This window comes from Trachypithecus francoisi, unplaced genomic scaffold (genome assembly GCF_009764315.1).
Source record: "Trachypithecus francoisi isolate TF-2019V2 unplaced genomic scaffold, Tfra_2.0 Lachesis_group14, whole genome shotgun sequence".
In the NCBI taxonomy this organism is placed as follows: domain Eukaryota; kingdom Metazoa; phylum Chordata; class Mammalia; order Primates; family Cercopithecidae; genus Trachypithecus; species Trachypithecus francoisi.
The window spans coordinates 48,267,111-48,288,564 of record NW_022681459.1 but is presented as its reverse complement, the minus strand read 5'-3'; the positions used below and the strand labels follow the sequence as shown (position 1 = coordinate 48,288,564).

The following is a 21,454-nucleotide window of genomic DNA, read 5'->3' as shown; positions in this document are numbered from 1 at the left end:
TGTGTGTTTTCAGTAGAGACGGAGTTTCACCGTGTTAGCTAGGATGGTCTCAATCTCCTGACCTCGTGATCCGCCTGCCTCGGGCTTCCAAAGTGCTGGGATTACAAGCGTGAGCCACCGCGCCTGGCCTAAAACAAAATTTTCAATCCTCCATCTTCTCCCAGTCCCCACTCTGCTGAGCAGTACCCCCATCCACCCAGTCACCCAAAGCCAGCTATCCTTGCCTTATTTCATGGCTGGCTTCTTATTCTCTAGGTTTTAACATAACTGTCACTTCCCCAGAGAGACCTTCCCTGACCACCCACTTCCATGCATCTCCCATAGAGTCTGTCACAATTTCTTACAATTTGTAATCCTGTGTAATTCAGTCTATGTACTGGTTTACTGAGCACCCACCCCAACACACCCACTGCCTCCACAACACACACACGGTGGATGGGATGTAGCTCCTTACAGGCTGGAATCAGGCCCAGCATGGTGGCAGCACCTGTGATCCCTACTGCTTGGGAGGCTGTAGTGGGAGGATCACTTGAGCCCAGAAGTTCGAGGCTGCAGTGAACTATGGTCAAGCCACTGCACTCTAGCATGGGCAGCAGAGTGAGATCATGTCTCTTTAAAAAAAAAAAAAAAAGGCAGGGCTGTCCGCGCAGTAGCTCGCGCCTGTAATTCCAGCACTTTGGGAGGCTGAGGTGGGCAGAGATCACCTGAGGTCAGGACTTCAAGACCAGCCTGGCCAACATGGTGAAACCCTGTGTCTACTAAAAATACAAAAATCAGCTAGGTATGGTGGCAGGCGCCTGTAATCCCAGCTAGTCAGGAGGCTGAGGCAGGGAGAACTGCTTGAACCCGGGAGGCGGAGGTTGCAGTGAGCCAAGATTGTGCCACTGTGCTCCAGCCTGGGCGACAGAGCGAGACTCCATCTCACACACACACACACACACACACACACACACACAAAAGAAGTGGGGATTGGGGGTCAGTGCTGGACCTTAATTGCTTGGCTTATTATCTCCAGTCCCAAGCAAGGTGCAGGACAGGTATCAGGACTCAGTGACTATCTGCTGATGTCCAGCAGTCATCAAGCATTTAGTGAGAACTCACTAAATCTCACATGCAGGTGGGTGCTAAGGTCAGCATGTGAGGTGACAATGAGAGTTACATATCTCTGAAATTCTTTAGGTGATGCACCATGATGACTCAGTCAGAAGGCAAAATGTACCAAGAACCTAAAAATTGTCCCCATTGGATAAATATTTCAACAAGCAAGAGCAGTTGAGTAAATGATGTTCCACCCATTGGATGGAATATTTTTCATCTGTTGTTATTGGTGAACTTAAAGATTTACTTTAATTTCTTATTTTTTATTATTTTTTTTGAGATGGAGTTTCACTCTGTTACCAAGTTGGGAACTGACAGGCCAGCTCATTTTCTTCCAGGGAGGAACAGATCTCTGTTTCTAAACCCATGCACCAACTAAGGCTTGTGTTTGGGGGCCAGGTGTAGGAAAATTACACTAGACTTGAACTCACTTGGGTGAAGAGAAGCCCAAAGGGGCTACAGAGTCACTGAGTGGAAGATCAGCATTCCTTCACCCCATTTCTCTTTCAAAGTGCAGTTATTATTTATTTATTTATTTATTATTTTTTGAGACAGTCTTGCTTTGTCACCCAGCCTGGAGTGCAGGGGCACAATCTCAGCTCACTGCAACCTCCGCCTCCCAGGTTCAAGTGATTCTCCTGCCTCATCCTCTCAAGTAGCAGGGATTACAGGTACCCACCACCATGCCCAGCTAATTTTTGTATTTTTTAGTAGAGATGGGGTTTCGCCATGTTGGCCAGACTGGTCTTGAACTCCTGACCTCAAGTGATCTGCCCACCTTGGCCTCCCAAAGTGCTGGGATTACAGGCGTGACCCAGCCCACCTGGCCTCAGAGTGCACTTCATGGGACTTTCGTGGTAGTGTGCAGGTTAGGGGACCACAGTGATGCTAACTGGACCAACTACTATATGCAGGCTCAGGCCCACACTATTCTGACCACCTCTGGGCTGGAGGGAGTTGATGGGATTGCACAACGTCTAGAAAGCCAGCGCAAGGATAGCACCTCCACAGAACTTTATTCATTCTTCTGGCCATGGTCTGTAGGAAAGAAGTTATGGGCTCCTCTTGTGGGGCACAGACTGTCCACTGCCAGAGTTGTTCTCTGAATCATCTTGGGGTCTGGGCACAGGCTAGAACTGGAGTAAGACAGGTGGGGAGAAGATGGAAGCCTTCACAGCAGAGGCTGGAGTCTCATCAGTGTTGGAGGAGTCACTACAGGCCGAGGTCCTGCAGAGGAGACATCCAAGACCTGCCTGTGACGTAGGACACCAGCACATACTGACACATGACAAAAACCCGGGCTGTAGGCCCCTCCCAATATATTTCTACTTCTAGAAACCTCTCCCATGGATATGTTTTTAAGGCTGTTCATCGCAGCAATGTCTGTAATTATAAAAACCTGGAGGCTGGGTGCGTTGGCTCATGCCTGTAATCCCAGCACTTTGAGAAGCTGAGGCAGGAGGATCACGAGTTCAGGAGTTCAAGACCAGCTTGACCAATATGGTGAAACCCCGTCTCTACTAAAAATACAAAAATTAGCCGAGCATGGTGTCACACGCCTGTAATCCCAGCTACTCGGGAGGCTGAGGCAGGAGAATCGCTTGAACCAGGGAGGTGGAGGTTGCAGTGAGCCAAGATCACGCCACTGCACTCCAGCCTGGGCAAAAGAGTGAGACTCTGTCTAAACAACAAAACTAAACAAAATCCTGGAAACAAATGTCTATGAGAGCATAGCTAAATGACCCCCAGTACAGCCATGCAGTGGACTATTCTGCAACTGTTTAAGGGAATGGAGTGGATATCCCAAGAAGTAAAGACATCCCAGTGGTTTATTTATGGAAAAAAGTAAGTTGCTGAGAAGAACATGCAATGTGGCTCTTACTTGAGTTAAAAATTTAAAGTGTGTGTGTGTGCATGTGTGTGTATGCAGAGACAAAATATTTGGAAGGGTACACGTGAAACTCATAGCAGCAGTGGACTCATATTTTGTGTATTCACTTCTGTATTGTGAACTTTTTTCCATGGAACATGGTCTGCATTTGTAGGCTTTTAAAAACCAATTAAGGCTGGGCATGGTGGCTCATGCCTGTAATTCCAGCACTTTGGGAGGCTGAGGTGGGTGGATCACCTGAGGACAGGAGTTCAAGACCAGTCTGGCCAACATGGTAAAACCCCATCTCTCCTAAAAATACAAAAATTCGCTGGGTGTGATGGCATGCACCTGTGATCCCAGCTCCTCAGGAGGCTGAGGCAGGAAAATTGCTTGAACTTGGGAGGCAGAGGTTGTAGTGAGCCAAGATTGCGCCACTACACTCCAGCCTGGGCAACAGAGCAAGACTCTGTCTCTAAGTAAGTAAGTAAATAAATAAATACAAACCAATTAAAAATAACCCATTTATGGTGATGCACCATGATGACTCAGTCAGAAAGCAAAATGCACCAAGAACCTAGAAACTGTCACCATTGGATAAATATTTCAACAAGCAAGAACAGTTGAGTAAATGACGTTCCACCCACTGGATAGAATATTATTCATCTATTGTTATTGGTGAACTTAAAGATTTAGTATATTTATTTATTTATTTTGAGATGGAGTTTCACTCTGTTGCTCAGGCTGGAGTCCAGTGGCCCGATCTTGGCTCACTGCAACCTCCACCTCCTGGGTTCAAGCGATTCTCCTGCCTCAGCCTCCTGAGCAGCTGGGATTACAGGTGAACGCCACCATGACCGGCTAATTTTTGTATTTTTGGTAGAGATGGGGTTTTGCCATGTTGACCAGGCTGGTCTCAAACTCCTGGCCTGAAGTGATCCACCCTTCTCAGCCTCCCAAAGTGCTGGATTATAGTCATGAGCCACTGCACCTGGCCAATTAAAGGTATTTTTAATGACATGAGAAGAAACTCACATGCTGGAATTGGCTGCAGAATTGCCTAACAGGACACTCTAATTATGTAACAAATTATAACATGCTCACATACATGGATGTCCACAGAAAAAAAGCCTGCATCAAAAGATATATGCTAACTAGATACATGCTAGCAGTGGTTATTTCTGGTCGTGGAAATAGGAATAATTTGTTGTGTCTTTTCTGTATAGGTTTTTTTTTTTTTTTTTTTTTTTGAGACGGAGTCTCGCTGTGTCTGTTGCCCAGGCTGGAGTGCCCTGGCACAATCTCAGCTCACTGCAATCTCCGCACCCCCCAGGTTCAATCGATTCTCCTGTCTCAGCCTCCAAAGTAGCTGGGATTATAGGCGCCCACCATCACGCCCAGCTAATTTTTGTATTTTTAGTAGAGGAGGGGTTTCACCATGTTGGCCAGGCTGGTCTCGAACTCCTGACCTCAGGTGATCCACCCACCTTAGCTTCCCAAAGTGCTGGGATTACAGGTGTGAGCCACCATGCCTGGCTAATTTTTTTTTTGTATTTTTAGTAGAGACGGGGTTTCACCATGTTACCAGGATGGTCTTGATCTCCTGACCTTGTGATCCGCCTGCCTCGGCCTCCCAAAGTGCTGGGATTACAGGCGTGAGCCACCGCGCCTGGCCCACTTTTTTTGAGTATACTCCTAAGAGTGCAAAACAAAAAACAAAAACAAACAAACAAACAAACACACACACACACACAATTGTAATTTTACCTAAAACTTTTTCAAAACCAGGTAACAATCTCTGTTTTAGATTTTTTTTTTTTTTTTTTTTTTTGAGATGGAGTCTTGCTTTGTCGCCCAGGCTGGAGTGCAGTGGCCGGATCTCAGCTCACTGCAAGCTCCGCCTCCCAGGTTTTACGCCATTCTCCTGCCTCAGCCTCCTGAGTAGCTGGGACTACAGGCGCCCGCCACCACGCCCGTCTAGTTTTTTGTAGTTTTTAGTAGAGACGGGGTTTCACTGTGTTAGCCAGGATGGTCTCGATCTGCTGACCTCGTGATCCGCCTGTCTCGGCCTCCCAAAGTGCTGGGATTACAGGCTTGAGCCACCGCGCCCGGCCTTTTTTTTTTTTTTTTAAACTCACAATTGTAATTTCACTTAGTCCTTTTGAAAGGCAATCTTTTCAAAATATATCAGGAGCAATAGAAGTACTCAGATTCTTTTTTTTTTTTTTTTTTTTTTTTTTTTTTTTTTTTGAGGCGGAGTCTCGCTCTGTCGCCCGGGCTGGAGTGCAGTGACCGGATCTCAGCTCACTGCAAGCTCCGCCTCCCGGGTTCACGCCATTCTCCTGCCTCAGCCTCCCAAGTAGCTGGGACTACAGGCGCCCGCCATCTCGCCCGGCTAGTTTTTTGTATTTTTAGTAGAGACGGGGTTTCACTGTGTTAGCCAGGATGGTCTCGATCTCCTGACCTCGTGATCCGCCCGTCTCGGCCTCCCAAAGTGCTGGGATTACAGGCTTGAGCCACCGCGCCCGGCCGTACTCAGATTCTTTGAATCAGAGTTTCTCAATCCTGGAAACTGAACCTGAGGAAATAATAAGGAAAAGAAAAAGCCATTTGTATGAAAATGTTTATGGCAGCATTAGTTTGAAAGAGAAAACCTGGAATCAGCTCAAATGTGCATTCATAATTATGGAATATTTTGCAGCCATTGTAATTATAAATATTATTAAACATGATTATGCAGATGCATACATTATATCTAAGTAGAAGTAGTGGGCTATCAAGTCAAATCAGAAGATGTGTGGACAAAGGTGTGGGAAGGTGACTGACTGCTGGGTCACAGAGAAGGGGTATTTTGCAATGTTGTTACAAAGCAAAATTTAAAAGTAAAACATCAGGTCCTCACAGAACAGTGGAGCCATAGAATGGAGCTGTGGTCATCATTAGGGTGTTTGTGTCTAGATCTTTTCTAACTTTTTCTTTTCTTTTTTTTTTTTTTGAGACAGAGTCTCGCTCTGTCGCCCAGGCTGGAGTGCAGTGGCGTGATCTCAGCTCACTGCAACCTCCACCTCCTGGGTTCAAGCGATTCTCCTGCCTCAGCCTCCTGAGTAGCTGGGACTACAGGTGCCCGCCACCACACCTGGCTAATTTTTTGTATTTTTAGTAGAGACGGGGTTTCACCATATTAGCCAGGAAGATCTCAATCTCCTGACCTTGTGATCCACCCACCTTGGCCTTCCAAAGTGCTGGGATTACAGCGTGAGCCACCACACCTGGACCTTCTTTTTCTTTTCTTTCTTTTTTTTTTTTTGAGACAGAGTCTTGCTCTGTTGTCCAGGCTTGAGTGCAGTGGCGTGATCATCACTCACTGCAGCTTCAATCCTCTAGACTCAGGTGATTCTCCTGCCGCAGGCTCCTGAGTAGCTGTTTTCTCACTTTTTCTAGGCACAGTTTTGTCAAGTTGTGATTCAATTGGATAATGCCATCTTTTTAAAATCTTGTCATGGTTGTTTAATATTAAGGCCCTGGGAAGTTGTACACTTCTTGGCAGGTTTGAATGCAAGCTTCATTGACTAAGTAATAACCTATCCAGTGTATACAATGCCATAACCGTTTATAACTCCAGCAGGAGACACAGGAGATGCTCACATTTTCCACTCATACAGCTGGGATTAACATATTTAGGTGCAAAGTTATTCCTGAATTTTAGATGATTCCCTGAACTGAAATTATAAGGGAAAAGGTATGAATAGTTATCAAGATCTTTTCTCAGATTCTAAAAGCATATGTTTAGACAACTTTTTTTGTTTTCGTTTTTGTTTTTTTGATGTTGTTGTTTGAGATGGAGTTTCTCTCTCGTTGCCCAGGCTGGAGTGCAGTGGCACGATCTCGGCTCACCGCAGCCTCCGCCTCCCAGGTTCAAGCAATTCTCCTCTCAGCCTCCCAAGTAGCTGGGATTACAGGCATGTACCACCATGCCTGGCTAATTTTGTATTTTTAGTAGAGGCGGGGTTTCTACATGTTAGGCTGGTCTCGAACTTTTCACTGTCCTCTTTTTTTACTATAGCCATCCTATAGTAAAAAAGTGGTATCTCGGCTGGGCGCAGTGGCTCAAGCCTGTAATCCCAGCACTTTGGGAGGCCAAGACGGGCGGATCACGAGGTTAGGAGATCGAGACCATCCTGGCTAACACAGTGAAACCCTGTCTCTACTAAAAAAATACAAAAAAAAAAAACGAAAACAAAAAAACTAGCCGGGCGAGGTGGCGAACGCCTGTAGTCCCAGCTACTCGGGAGGCTGAGGCAGGAGAATGGCGTAAACCCGGGAGGCGGAGCTTGCAGTGAGCTGAGATCCAGCCACTGCACTCCAGTCTGGGCGACAGAGCGAGACTCCGTCTCAAAAAAAAAAAAAAAAAAAAAAAGGTGGTATCTCACTGTGATATTGATAAGCATCTTCCTAATGACTAATGATGCTAAGTGTCTTTTCCTGTTATTGGCCATTTGTATATTTTCTTTTCTTTTCTTTTCTTTTTTCCTGCCCCACTCAGGAAGGGAATTCTGAGAAATGTCATTCAGTATAGCCAAAATCTCTCATTACCTACTCCAGCCTCTGAGGCCTCCCTGATAATCTTTCTAGCCATTGATGTAGATTTATCAATTCCCTTCTGTCCTCCTGCCCTCCCTAACTCCCATTATCATTAGGGATATATATGGGAGGAGGGAGGATATGTGTCAGTTATATGCAAATACTACACCTTTTTTTTTTTTTTTTTTTGAGACAGAGTGTTGCCCTGTCGCCCAGGCTGGAGTGCAATGCCCCAATCTCGGCTTACTGCAACCTCCACCTCCTGGGTTCAAATGATTCCCCTGCCTCAGCCTCCCAAGTAGCTGGGATTACAGGCACCCGCCACCACACCCAGATAATTTTTGTATTTTTAGTAGAGACAAGGTTTCACCATGTTGGCCAGGCTGGTCTCAAACTCCTGACCTCATAATCTGCCTGCCTCGGCCTCCTAAAGTGCTGGGATTACAGGCATGCATCACTGCGCCCGGCCCTTTTTTTTTTTTTTTCTGAGACAGTGTCTCGCTCTGTCACCCAGGTTGGAGTGCAGTGGCGTGATATTGGCTCACTGCAAGCTACGCCTCCCAGGTTCACGCCATTCTCCTGCCTCAGCCTCCTGAGTAGCTGGGACTACAGGCGCCCGCCACCAGGCCCGGCTAATTTTTTGTATTTTTAGTAGAGACGAGGTGTCACCTTGTTAGCCAGGATGGTCTCGATCTCCTGACCTTGTGATCCGCCCACCTCGGCCTCCCAAAGTGCTGAGATTACAGGCATCCTTTTTTTTTTTTTTTTTTTAATTTGAGACAGAGCCTCACCCTGTGGCCCAGGCTGGAGTGCAATGGCATGATCTCGACTCACTACAACCGCTGCTTCCTGGGTTCAGGTGATTCTCCCATCTGAATCTCCTAAGTAACTGGGACCACAGGAGTGCATCACCATGCCTGACTGATTTTTCTATTTTTAGTAGAGACAGAGTTTCCTTATGTTGGCCAGGCTGGTCTCGAACTCCTGGGTTCAAGTGATCCACCCACCTCGGCCTCCCAACGTGCTGGGGTTACAAGTGTGAGCCACTTCGCCCAGCCATTATACCATTTTATATAAGGGACTTGAACGTCTCAGAACTTTGGTATCCACGAGGGGTCCTAGACCAATCTGAGGGACAGCTGAATATATACAATAGAATATTATTCAGCCATAAAAAGAAATGTAGGCCGGGCGCGGTGGCTCAAGACTGTAATCCCAGCACTTTGGGAGGCCGAGGCGGGCGGATCACAAGATCAGGAGATCGAGATCATCCTGGCTAACACGGTGAAACCCCGTCTCTACTAAAAAATACAAAAAACTAGCCGGGCAAGGTGGCGGGCGCCTGTAGTCCCAGCTACTCGGGAGGCTGAGGCAGGAGAATGGCATGAACCCGGGAGGCGGAGCTTGCAGTGAGCTGAGATCTGGCCAGTGCACTCCAGCTTGGGTGACAGAGCGAGACTCCGTCTCAAAAAGAAAAGAAAAAGAAAAAGAAATGTAATCCCGACATATGCTACACCATGGATGAACCTGGAAGATATTATTTATGGTACGTGAAATAAACCAGACACAAAAGGACAAACTGTATAATTTCACATATATGAGGTACCCAGAGGAGTCAAATTCATGGAGAGAGAAAGTAGAATAGTTGGCTGGGCACGGTGGCTCATGCCTGTAATCCCACCATTTTGCGAGAATGAGACGGGCAGATCACTTGAGATCAGGAGTTCCAAACCTGCCTGGTCAACATGGGGAAACCCTGTCTCTACTGAAAATACAAAAATTAGCTGGGTATGGTGGTGCGCGCCTGTAATCCCAGATACTCGGGAGCCTGAGGCAGGAGAGTCACTGAACCTGGGAGGTGGAGGTTGCAATGAGCCAAGATGGCGCCATTGCATTCCAGCCTGGGTGAGGGACTGAGACTCTGTCTCAAAAAAAAAAAAAAAAAAAAAAAGAAAAAGAAAGTAGAATAGTGGTTGCCAGGGACTACGAGGAGGGGGTAAATGGGAAGTTAGTGTTTGATGTATATAGAGCTTCTGTTTGGGAAGATGAAAAAGTTCCGGAGATGGCCGGGCGCAGTGACTCATGCCTGTGATCCCAGCATTTTGGGAGGCCAAGGTGGACAGATCACTTAAGGTCAGAAGTTTGAGACTAGCCTGGCCAACATGGTGAAACCCCGTCTCTACTAAAAATACAAAATTAGCCAGGTGGCAGTGGATGCCTGTAATCCCAGCTACTCAGGAGGCTGAGGCGGAGGTTGCTGTGAGTCGAGATTGCGCCATTTCACTCCAGCCTGGGTGACAGAGCGACACTCTGTCTCAAAAAAAAAAAAAAAAGAAATTTTGGAGCTAGATGGTGATGATGGTTACGTATGTAAATGTACTTAATGTCACAGAACTGTGCACTTTAAAATGGCCCAAATGATAAATTTTTATGTTGTGTGTGTATATATATGTACATAATGTATATATTTATGTTATATATATTTTATCATTAAAAAATTCTGGCCAGGCACAGTGAGTGGCACATGCCTGTAATCCCAGCATTTTGGGAGGCTAAAGTGGGAGGATTGCTTGAGCCCAGGAGTTTGAGAGCAACCTGGGCAACATAGTGAGACCTCATCTCAACAACAACAACAACAAATTTAAAAATTAGCTGGATGCGTGACTTTCAGCCACTTGGGAGAATTGCTTGAGCCCGGGAGGTTGAGGCTGCAAGGAGTCAAGGCCATGCCACTGCATTCCAGGCTAGGTGACAGAGTGAGACCCCATCTCAAGCAAAAAAAGAAAATTCCTTTATTGTTGTTTTAGTGAGATTTCAGAAGGGAGTGGAGTTACGTGGATATGTTGAATTCACCACTTACCCAGGAGTTTCAGATGTTTAAAAGAGACTGTTTTGCTGGGTGCCGTGGCTCACGCCCGTAATCCCAGTGCTTTGGGAGGCCAAGGTGGGTGGATCACCTGAGGTCAGGAGTTTGAGACCAGCCTGGCCAACATGGTGAAACCCCGTCTATACTAAAAATACAAAAATTAGCCAGACGTGCTGGCCCGCACCTGTAATCCCAGCTACTCATGAGGCTGAGGCAGGAGAATCACTGGAGCATGGGAGGTGGAAGCTGCAGTGAGCTGAGATTATACCACTGCATGCCAACCTGGGTGACAGAGTGAGACTCCATCTCAAAAAAAAAAAAAGACTTTTTTTTGCTAGTGTGAAGTCAGCTTTCTGGTTTCATTATTGATTTCCAGTTTTTTAAATTGTGGTCAAGGAATAATATATGAACAATTTCTACTGTATGGGAGTTTATTGACATTTTCTTTGTGCCCTAGTTGATGACCGTTAATAATTACAAACACTACTTTTTATTAAGTGCTTACTAGTTGTCTGAAGAACATTACCTACCTTACCCACCTGGAAAACATCTAGTTTCGGGTGGGCACGGTGGCTCACGCCTGTAATCCCAGTGCTTTGGGAGGCCGAGGTGGGCTGATCATGAGGTCAGGAGTTCGAGACCAGCCTGGCCAATATGGTGACACCCCGTCTCTACCAAAATACAAAAATTAGCCGGGTGTGGTGGCTCCTGCCTGTAGTCCTAGCTACTCAGGAAGCTGAGGCAGAAGAATCACTTGAACCTGGGAGGTGGAGGTTGCAGTAAGCCAAGATCTCAAAAAAAAAAGAGAGAAAACATCTAGTTTTTCTGGACATCTGTATAAAGTAGGGTGTTAGTCCCATTTTCCAGATAGGGAAGTTGAGGTAAAGAAACTAAGTAATATGCTGATGGACCCACAGCCAGGAAGTGGCTGAGCTGCACTAATTTTTTTTTTTTTTTTGAGACAGAGTCTCGCTCTGTAGCCCAAGCTGGAGTGCAGTTGGCATGATCTTGGCTCACTGTAACCTCTGCCTCCCAGGTTCCAGTGATTCTCCTGCCTCAGCCTCCCGAGTAGCTGAGACTACAAGCATGTGCCACCACGCCTGGCACATTTTTTGTATTTTAGTGTAGACAGGGGTTTCAACATGTTACCCAGGCTGGTCTCAAATTCCTGAGCTCAGGCAATTCACCTGCCACAGCCTCCCAAAGCACTAGGATTACAGGCGTGAGCCATCAAGCCCAGCTAGCTGAATATTAACACAGGCTGGGCATAGTGGCTCACACCTGTAATCCCAGCACTTTGGGAGGCCAAGGCAGGAGGATCACTTGAGGCCAGGAGTTTGAGACCAGCCTGAACAGCATGGTGAGACCTCCCACCAACCTCTACTTTTAAAAATTAATACAAATAGTAGCTCCCATTTAACGGGGACTTATAGGTTCCAGCCACTGTACATTAGTTCTATAATTTAATCTCTACAGCAACCTTGCAAGAAGGCACAACCAACCTATGTTAGTCTGTCTTGTGCTGCTTTAACAGAATACCTCGGTAATTTATAATAAACAGAAATGTATTTGGCTCACAGTTCTCGAAGTCCAGAAGTCCAAAGGCATGGTGCCAACATCTGCTCAGCATCTGGTGGGGGCCTCCTTGTATCTTCCCACGGTAGAAAGGGAGAGGGTGAGAGAGAGTGCAAGAGATCTAACACACAGCCTCAAGCCCTTCCGTGATTGGCATTAATCCATTCATGAGAGTAGAGACTTCATGACCCAAACACCTCCTGTTAGGCCCCATCTCCTAACACTGTTGCAGTGGGGACTGCCAACATGTGCTTCCTGGGGGATGCATTCAAAGCACAGCAAGCCCCATTTTTCAGACTGGAAACTGAAGTCCCATAGCTGAAGATCTGAGCCCAGGTGGGGTTGAGAGCCTGGGCTTTTTCTTTTCTTTTCTCTTTTTTTGAGACAAGAGTTTGTTGCCCAGGCTGGAGTAGAGTGGCATGCTCTTGGCTCACTGCAACCTCCGCCTCCCAGGTTCAAGTGATCCTCCTGTCTCAGCTCCCCCAGTAGTTGGGATTACACGCACATGCCACCATCCCTGGCTAATTTTTGTGTTTTTAATAGAGATGGAGTTTCTCCATGTTGGCCAGGCTGGTCTCAAACTCCTACCTCAAGTGATCCACCCACCTCGGCCTCCCAAAGCAGTGGGATTACAGGCGTGAGCCACCACGCCCAGCCGAGAGCCCGGGCTTTTTCGATGCATTGGCGGAGGGTGGTTCAGCATAGGGGTACCTGAGAGAGCAGAGCTTTTCAAGAGGGAGCCTGTGGTGTACAGCTAGGAGGGGCTGAGCAGGAATTTGCTACTGGGAAGACCAGAGATGGTGCACTGAGGACATCTGCAGCAAGGAGAGCTGGGGGAAAAGGCTGGGATCCCTGGCAAGCTCTAGGCCCCTCTGCCCTGGGGGTTGTACCAAGCCTGGGCTGGGCAGGAGGGATGGGAAACTGCCTGCCCTCAGCAAGTAGGTAGACGCTGGTGTTCCTGAGGCTGTAGACAAACCCACCTCCTTGTTCCTTTTAGAAAGGCTCTGTGGCAACTTTTAGAGATTTTCAGGATGGAAACAACAAAAACCAGCAAGCAAACAGAGACTGGAGTAGAGGAATAGTAATCACAGAGGAAGAAGAGTGTGGAAAGGCTGGGAATAGAAAGGCATGGCGGCCCCTGTGCAAGAATGGCATTTAAGGGAACAGTGGCGGTTAGTGGCACCAGTGTGCCCTCTAGTGGGTGCAGAGGGAAAGAACACTTAATTTGTTCATGTATTTACGCACCCATTCATTGTGGAGGGAGGATGGGAAGGACGTTGCTGAGATTCTGAGCATCAGAAAGGGGAAGGGACTTGCTGAGGGTCACAGAATGCCAGTGGTAGGGGTCACAGTGGGTCATTTCACAAGACCGCACGAACTCTCAACTTTCTTGGCATTGGATGAAACCTCATGAGGCAGGTAAGGGTGAGTGGAGAAGAAAGCACGGGGCCTGCCGTCATCAGCCCTAGCCTTGACTCCCCACTCAGCCCATTGCAGCTACGGGACCCTGGGAAAGTCCCTCAACATTTCAGGACTTCAGTGGCCTCATCTGTAAAATGGGGTTATCTTAGCATCTACCTATTGAGAACAGAGTTAAATGAAGTGATGGATGTCAAGGGCATACAACGATGCTTGGCACATGGTGGATGCACAGGTCTCAGAGAAGAGAAACTGAGGCCCAAAGAACTGGACTGGCCAGGTGCGGTGGCTCACGCCTGTAATCCCAGCACTTTGGGAGGCCCAGGCAGGCAGATCAACTGAGGTCAGGAGTTCGAGACCAACCTGGCCAACATGATGAAACCCTGTCTCTACTAAAATACAAAAATTAGCCAGGCATGGTGGCGGGCACCTGTAATCCCAGCTACTTGGGAGGCTGAGGCAGCAGAATGGCTTGAACCCAGGAGGTGGAGGTTGCAGTGAGCCAAGACCGTGCTACTGCACTCCAGCCTGAACAACAAAAGCGAGACTCTGTCTCAAAACAAAAATAAAAACAACAAACAAAATTAGCTGGGCATGGTAGCATGGGCCTTTAATCCCAGCTACTCGGGAGGCTGAGGCAAGAGAATCACTTGAACCTGGGAGGTGGAGCTTGCAGTGACGAGATCGAAACTGTCTCAAAAACAAAGGACTAGACAGCCCTGTCTCCACCAGCCAGCTCAAATCGGGCAGGGTATAAAAAATCTGGGGCTTGGGGAAAAGTTTTAAAATGTCCTGGCTGGGCACAGAGGCACATACCTGTAATCCCAGAACTTTGGAGGCCAAAGTAGGAGGATTGCTTGAGGCCAGAAGTTTGAGACCAGCCTGGGCAACATAGTGAGACCTCACCTCTAAAATAAATAAAAATAGGCTGGGCATGGTGGCTCACGTCTGTAATCCCAGCACTTTGGGATGCAAAGGCGGGCAGATCATTTAGGGTCAGGAGTTCGAGACTAGCCTGGCCAACATGGTGAAACCCCATCTCTACTAAAAATACAAAAATTAGTTCCGTGTGTGGTAGGCAGATTAGGCAAAAAGAGTGAGACTCCGTCTCAAAAAAATAAATAAACAAATAAAAATTAAAACCAGCCAGGAGGTAGTATTATTGTCAGCAAGTGTGTATTTCTTGGGAGGAAATGAGTGCCCTCTCTTTCTCTCTCTCTCCAGGTGGGCTTGGCTACCATTGGCTCTACTCCCCCCATCCTAGGGCAAGGAGCTCCTCCTGGGCCTGGGGTCTCAGAGGGCTGGGGCACCCACACATGCTCCAGGTGTGGCTGTTCCAGTTGCAGCTGTCAGCATTTGATGGTGTGGATGACTCAGGTGGCTAGGTGGGTTTAGTGATGGGGGCAGAAAGAGAAGTTTCCTTAGAGGCCCCCTTCCCTGCTTCTGTCACCCACCTCTGCAAGCTGTAATGATCAAGCCTTTGATACTGAACTGTACTTCCTCTTACTAGTATACTTTTAGCTCTCCTGCCAGACCATACTGCGGGAGAGCAGGTCCAGGTCCTCATGGAAGTAGGCGAGAAATCAGTTCTGCCCACTGGTCTTTTCCTGATCTCTACTTGGAGGCAGTCATGGAACTGTCATGGAATTGTTGGGAAAGTTTAATGAGTTAATATGCAGAAGCGCTTCACGCAGTGCCTAGTTAATGGTTAACTATTAGTAATAGTCTCACCCTTCACAGTTCAGGTTGGGTGTCACTTCCTCCAGGAAGCCTTCCCTGACTTTCCCAGGCTGAATTTGGTGCCTGCATCCCCTGTGCCTCCCTGGTACTTCCTACCACTCTGAGTTATAATTGTCCCTTCATTTGTCTTTCTCCCATACTCAACAGTGAGCCCCCAGGGGGACACTGTGCCATACCCTGTTCACTGTTGCATTCCCAGTGTGCCTGGCTCAGGTGGCAGTGACAATTGTTAGGTGAATGAGTGAAACTCATGAGAGCTGGGGGTCTGGGACCAGGCCCTCAGCCCTGTCACTCACATGCTATTTGATTTAAGTTCTCAGGGTTGAAGTTCCCCCCAAGATGAAATGGAGCTAAAACAACCCCTTCTTCATGGGGCTGATGTCAGGAGGAAGTGAGATTTTCTGCACACTCCCTGGCATGCTACATGTTCCATAAACATTCACTGTTGTTCTGCAGTTCCTGATTAAATACACTGTACTTGGCCGTGTGTATGTGGGCTCATGCCTGTAATCCCAGCACTTTGGAGGTGGATTGCTTGAGGTCAGGAGTTTGAGACCAGCCTGGCCAATGTGGCAAAACCCCATCTCTACTACAAATACAAAAATTAGCCAGGCATGGTGGTGTGCAACTGCAGTCCCAGCTACTCAGGAGGGTGAGGCAGGAGGATTGCTTGACCATGGGAGGCAGAAATTGCAGTGAACCAAGTTTGCAGAACTGCACTCCAGCCTGAGTGACAGAGCGAGACTGTCTCAAAAAAAGCCGGGCATGGTAGCTCATGCCTATAATCCCAGCTTTTTGGGAGGCCGAGGCGGGCGGATGACCTGAAGTCAGAAATTTGAGACTAGCCTGGTCAACGTGGTGGAACCCCATCTCTACTAAAAATACAAAAATTAGCTGGGTGTGATGGCAGGTGTCTGTAATCCCAGCGACTCAGGAGGCTGAGGCAAGAGAATTGTTTCAGCCTGGGCGGCAGACATTGCAGTGAGCCGAGATTGCTGCCACTCCACTCCAGCCTGGGGGATGGACTGAGACCCCGGCTCACCAAAAACAACAACAACAACAAAACCCCCTCTACTTGTCCAGGCGTCCCCTAGTCCCTCCAACCCAAAGGAACTTCAGTTTTAGCTCTGGACTCCCATAGCCTCCCAGTATGTCCCCGTCACAGAATCAGTCACACTTGTGACTTGCTCCTCTGTTACCCCCTCTCCCCGCAAACTGTAGGCTCAGCAAGGGCAGGGCCTTAGCCTCACCCATCTGACTATCCAGCACCTAGCCCAGGGCCTGGCTCAAACCAGGGGCTTGGAAAACGCTTTCTGCAGGGCTAGACACCTGGCTCCCTTGCACAGGGGGGCCTGTGAGGTTTTCCTGACTCGACACAGTTCTTCCCCCTGGATTACCCTTTCCTTCTCTCTCAGCCTATGCAACTCTGTTCTTATTCGGCAAGACAGCGCAAATGCCATCTTCCCCAGGAAGTCCTTCCTGAGTCACCCAGTGCTGTGACCTCTCTCTCCTTGGAAATCTGAAAGCTCTGACTCCTTCAACCACTAACTTGCCACTTGTACGTAAGCTCTCCAGCTTGATACCTTTAGGTCTGTTGGTTTGTTTTGTTGGATAATTTTTCTCTTCCCATGTTACATTCCCAGTGAAATTTTGTTTTCCACTGAGGTGGGTGGCATTTACCAATGTCTATCATCAGAGAAAGGCAGTTCCTCCGGAGAGTTGCGTATCACACATGCTGCATAGCACATACATACATATAAAATTATTCCAGGCACACAGAGGAAAGATTGTGTGAGGACATAGCAAGAGGGCGGCCATCTGCAAGCCAAGGAGAAAGGCCTCAGAGGAAAGGAACCCTGCCAATACCTTGATCTTAGACTTCCAGTCTCCAGCACTGTGAGAAAAGAAATTCCGTTGTTGAAGCCAAAAAATAAAAAATAAAAAAAATTCCATTTGTTCCCTACTTTCTTCTTTTTTTTGAGACAGAGTCTCACTCTGTCACCCAGGCTAGCGTGCAGTGGCGCGATCTGGGCTCACTGCAAGCCCTGCCTCCCATCCTTTCCTGAGGCAGGAAAGTGGCGTGAACCTGGGAGGTGGAGCTTGCAGTGAGCCGAGATCGCACCACTGCACTCCAGCCTGGGCGACAGAGCGAGACTCCATCTCAAATAAAGTAAAATAAAATAAAATAAATAAAAAATAAAAAAAATTCCATTTGTTCCCTACTTTCTTCTTTTTTTTGAGACAGAGTCTCACTCTGTCACCCAGGCTAGCGTGCAGTGGCGCGATCTGGGCTCACTGCAAGCCCTGCCTCCCATCCTTTCCTGAGGCAGGAAAGTGGCGTGAACCTGGGAGGTGGAGCTTGCAGTGAGCCGAGATCGCACCACTGCACTCCAGCCTGGGCGACAGAGCGAGACTCCATCTCAAATAAAGTAAAATAAAATAAAATAAATAAAAAAATAAAAATGGAATAAGGTTTGTAATTTAGATAATGGTATTTTACCAATGCCAATTTCCTGGTTTTGCTATTATACTACAGATATATAAAATGTCACCATTGTGGGAAGCTGGGTGAAGGGTACATGGGACTCAATTTTGGTACTAATTTTGCAGTTTCCTATAAGTCTATAATTATTTCAAAATAACAACTTTTAAAGGCTTTGAGGCTGATTAAGCATATAAAATTATGTTAAATATAAATCTATATTAGATAGGACATACAGACTTAGCTGTGCAAGCTTATTTATTAACAAGTTTTTGATAATATTAAAAAAGATTGATAACCTTAGGGGACTGGTTTTGAGATTAGCAGTACCATCCATATAATGGAATATGATGCAGATATTGGAAAGTGCCAAGTAGAAATGTATTTACTATTTTGGGAAACTTTTACCAATATTTTGGTGAGTTAAAAAATATCAATTGAGGCTGGGCACAGAGGCTCACGCCTATAATCCCAGCACTTTGGGAAGCCAAGGTAGGCAGATCACTTGAGGTCAGGAGTTCAAGACCAGCCTGGCCAACATAGTGAACCACCCCTCCTACTAAAAATACAAAAATTAGCCGGGCATGGTGGCGCATGCTTGTAATCCCAGCTACTTGGGAGGCCCAGGCAGGAGAATCTCTTGAACCTGGGAGGCAGAGGTTGCAGTGAACCAAGATCACGACACTGCACTCAAGTCCAGGCAACAGAGGGAGACTCTGTCTCAAAACAAACAAACAAACAAAAAAATGATCTGTCAAGTCTGGAAGAATATTCACAGAAATATTAAAAGTTGATTGTCTTAGGTCAGTGAGATTGCAGATGGTTTTTTTTTTCTTCTTTTTTTGAGACAGGGTCTGGATCTGTCGCCCAGGCTGGAGTGCAGTGTTGCAATTATAGTTCACTGTAACCTCAACCTCCCCGGCTCAAGCCATTCTCTTGCCTCAGCCTCCCGAATAGCTGGGACTACAGGTATGAGCCACTGTGTCTGGCTCAAGGTCACTCATCTTAAGAATGGAAGGGTTCAAACTAGAGCTGCAGAGACAGAGACCCCTCTCTGAAAAAAAAAAAAAAAAAAGTGGCCGGGTGCAGTGGCTCATGCCTGTAATCCCAGCACTTTGGGAGGCCGAGGCGGGAGGATCTCTTGGGCGCATGATTTCGAGACCAGCCTGAGCAATATAGTGAGACAGCCTCTCTCTACAAAAAATAAATAAATAAGTAAATAATAAATAATTAGCCGGGCGTACTGCTGTGCGCCTGTGCTCCCAGCTGCTTGGGAGGCTGAGGTGAGAGGATCACCTGAGCCCGGGTGGCGGAGGTTGCAGTGAGCCCAGATCTTCAAGTCACTGCACTCTAGCTTGGGCAACAGAGCAAGACCCTGTTTCAAACCAAAAAAAAAAAAAAAAGAGTGACCTTGAGCAAAACCCTGCCCCTCTTAGAACCTCAGACTTGCCGTCTTTACACAGAAGAAGTCCCTACGATCTTGCTCGGCCCCCTCACGCTGAATTAACTAGCGGGCTGGTTTCCCAAGGGCTCTGCGGGAGACTGCAGCATAGCAGCGCCGCGGCTGCCGAGGGGTTAATACTGTTGGGCTCTGCCCCTTTTCTTGCCCCGCCCCACGGCCACCACCCCCGCCAGGGTTGTACCCTTGACCCCGCCTTCAGGCCTTGCGTCCACCGGAAGTACCCGCGCGCGGGCAGCTCACTTCCGCCCGGCAGGTGACAGCCGCGGGGCTCCGAGCCGCCGGCAGCCGGGACGCACCAGGAGAGCGAGAGGTGAAAGCCGCGGACGTTTTGGTGCCAAGCCGAACCGAGCCGTGGCGCTGGGAGCTGCTGGGACCTGCGGGTGAGGAAGCGGGGATCCGGGCGAGCCAGGAGAAAAAGTGGGGCGGGGAGTCAGGGGACCTAGGTGAGGGGTTTGCGGGGTCAGAGGTCATGAAGAGGACGCGGCGCTGCAGAGGCGCGAGCGGCGTCCCCGGCCAGAGGAGGAGGAAGGGCTGAGGGTTCGTTCATTCATTCGCTCCCACTTGGCCGCCGGCCTGTTCCTCCGCCGCCCCAGAGCTGCAACCCCTCCTGGGGCTCCCGCCCAGAGAGACTCTTAGACTTAGGCCCCGAGGAATTCCTCTCTGGCCGGAGGGAAAACTCTTCGGGCTCTAGTTTCCTCTTTCAGGCTCACCCTCATGGCCATCCTGATGCCTCCTAGTTGTTCCGGGCGTTATCTCTTTGCCAAGGTTGAAAAAAAGGAAAGAAAGAAAGAAAAATTAGAAAACGGTCCCGTGCCGCCCGCCCGCGGCTAGGCACGGGCTTGGTCTTGTCTGTTGGATCCTCTAAGACAACATGTTGACCGAATGGGGACACCGGTGATAATGCTACCAAATAACGAGGGAGATGCTTGCTAGTGGCTATCGAGCCCCTTCTGTGTACCCGGCACTGTGCTAAGCACTTTCCTTACAATGACACATTTAAACTTCACAGCAACCTTTGTGGGGATTAAATATCCCTGTTTTATCGATGAGGACATTGAGGCACAGAGAGGTTAAATCACACATATAAGGTCATTCGGGTGGTAGAGGCAAGGCCAGGTTTCCTGCCCAGGCTCTCAGGGACCTGCAAAGTACAGAGACAAAGGAAAGACTGGAGTAAGGTTGGGGTGTAGGGGATATTTAAGACTTTTAGACGGGCGCTGTGGCTCATGCCTGTAATCCCAGCACTTTGGGAGGCCGAGGCAGGTGGATCACGAGGTCAGGAGTTCAAGACCAGCCTGACCAACATGGTGAAACCGTCTCAACTAAAAATACAAAAATTAGCTGGGTGTGGTGGCGCACGCCTGTAATCCCAGCTACTTGGAAGGTTGAGGCAGGAAATCGCTTGAACCCGGGAGGCGGAGGTTGTAGTGAGCCAAGATCGTGCCACTGCACTCCAGCCTGGGCCACAGAGTGAGACTCCATCTCAAAAAAAAAAAGAGTTTTAGCTGCCGTTGTATTTATTTGAATTTATGTTAAGATGTAGCCTTGGCCGGGCGCGGTGGCTCAAGCCTGTAATCCCAGCACTTTGGGAGGCCGAGACGGGTGGATCACGAGGTCAGGAGATCGAGACCATCCTGGCTAACACGGTGAAACCCCGTCTCTACTAAAAAAAATACAAAAAATTAGCCGGGCGAGATGGCGGGCGCCTGTAGTCCCAGCTACTCGGGAGGCTGAGGCAGGAGAATGGCATAAACCCGGGAGGCGGAGCTTGCAGTGAGCTGAGATCCGGCCACTGCACTCCAGCCTGGGCGACAGAGCGAGACTCCGTCTCAACAACAAAAAAAAAAAAGATGTAGCCTTATTGTTTTTTGTCTGATCTTCATAAGGGTCATTTGATTCACTTTCTTTAGGATAAAATAATCCTGCAGGCTGTTGCTATTAGTGATACCTCTCAGGGCAAGAGTCTAAGATTTTCCTGACTTTGGGGAACAGTGAGACACAAAACAGGCTATCCGTGAAAGCTATTTGAAGACTATCCAGAACTTCTCTTCAGAGTGGTTAAGCTGCATTCCTTTTGGTCTAAAAAGAGAGGAACACATGACCTCTAGGGGATCTTTTGGTCCTAGGTTCTGGAAGAAGGTACCCAGAGGAAGAATCTGCCTTTCTGAGAAATGTACAGGCCCCATGGCTTCTCGCCAGAGCTGAGCACATCTTATGTGGGAGGTGGTGTGATGGTTTGGTGACTGGAGGACTAGGCTGTATGAATCTGAGCCTCATTCCATTGTGGATATTCACTTGCTTCAATTCTGCCTCAGTTTCCCTGACATCAACATGAGAAAGACCTGCTGCCTTCCTGTCTAT

General features: G+C 48.0%; 1 protein-coding gene and 1 long non-coding RNA gene across 10 annotated transcripts in view; one reads left to right on the top strand and one right to left on the bottom strand.

Moving 5' to 3' along the window:
* Positions 1-5,499: 5,499 nt before the first annotated feature.
* LOC117096152 lies at positions 5,500-19,357 on the bottom strand. The gene is made up of 4 exons (XR_004442365.1): positions 19,275-19,357; positions 17,016-17,043; positions 11,994-12,066; positions 5,500-5,546 (listed from the first exon to the last, which is right to left on the bottom strand). It is a non-coding gene; the product is annotated as an uncharacterized LOC117096152 (long non-coding RNA).
* Positions 19,137-21,454, top strand: part of AP1B1 (adaptor related protein complex 1 subunit beta 1) — a 62,250-nt gene continuing 59,932 nt past the window's right edge. For 6 of the 9 annotated variants that reach the window (XM_033233141.1, XM_033233140.1, XM_033233137.1 and 3 more), the window contains exon 1: positions 19,137-19,473. The gene's annotated coding sequence lies outside the window, so the exon portion shown is untranslated. The remainder of the gene's footprint in view (positions 19,474-21,454) is intronic. The other 3 variants (XM_033233144.1, XM_033233143.1, XM_033233142.1) reach the window with 2 other exon arrangements.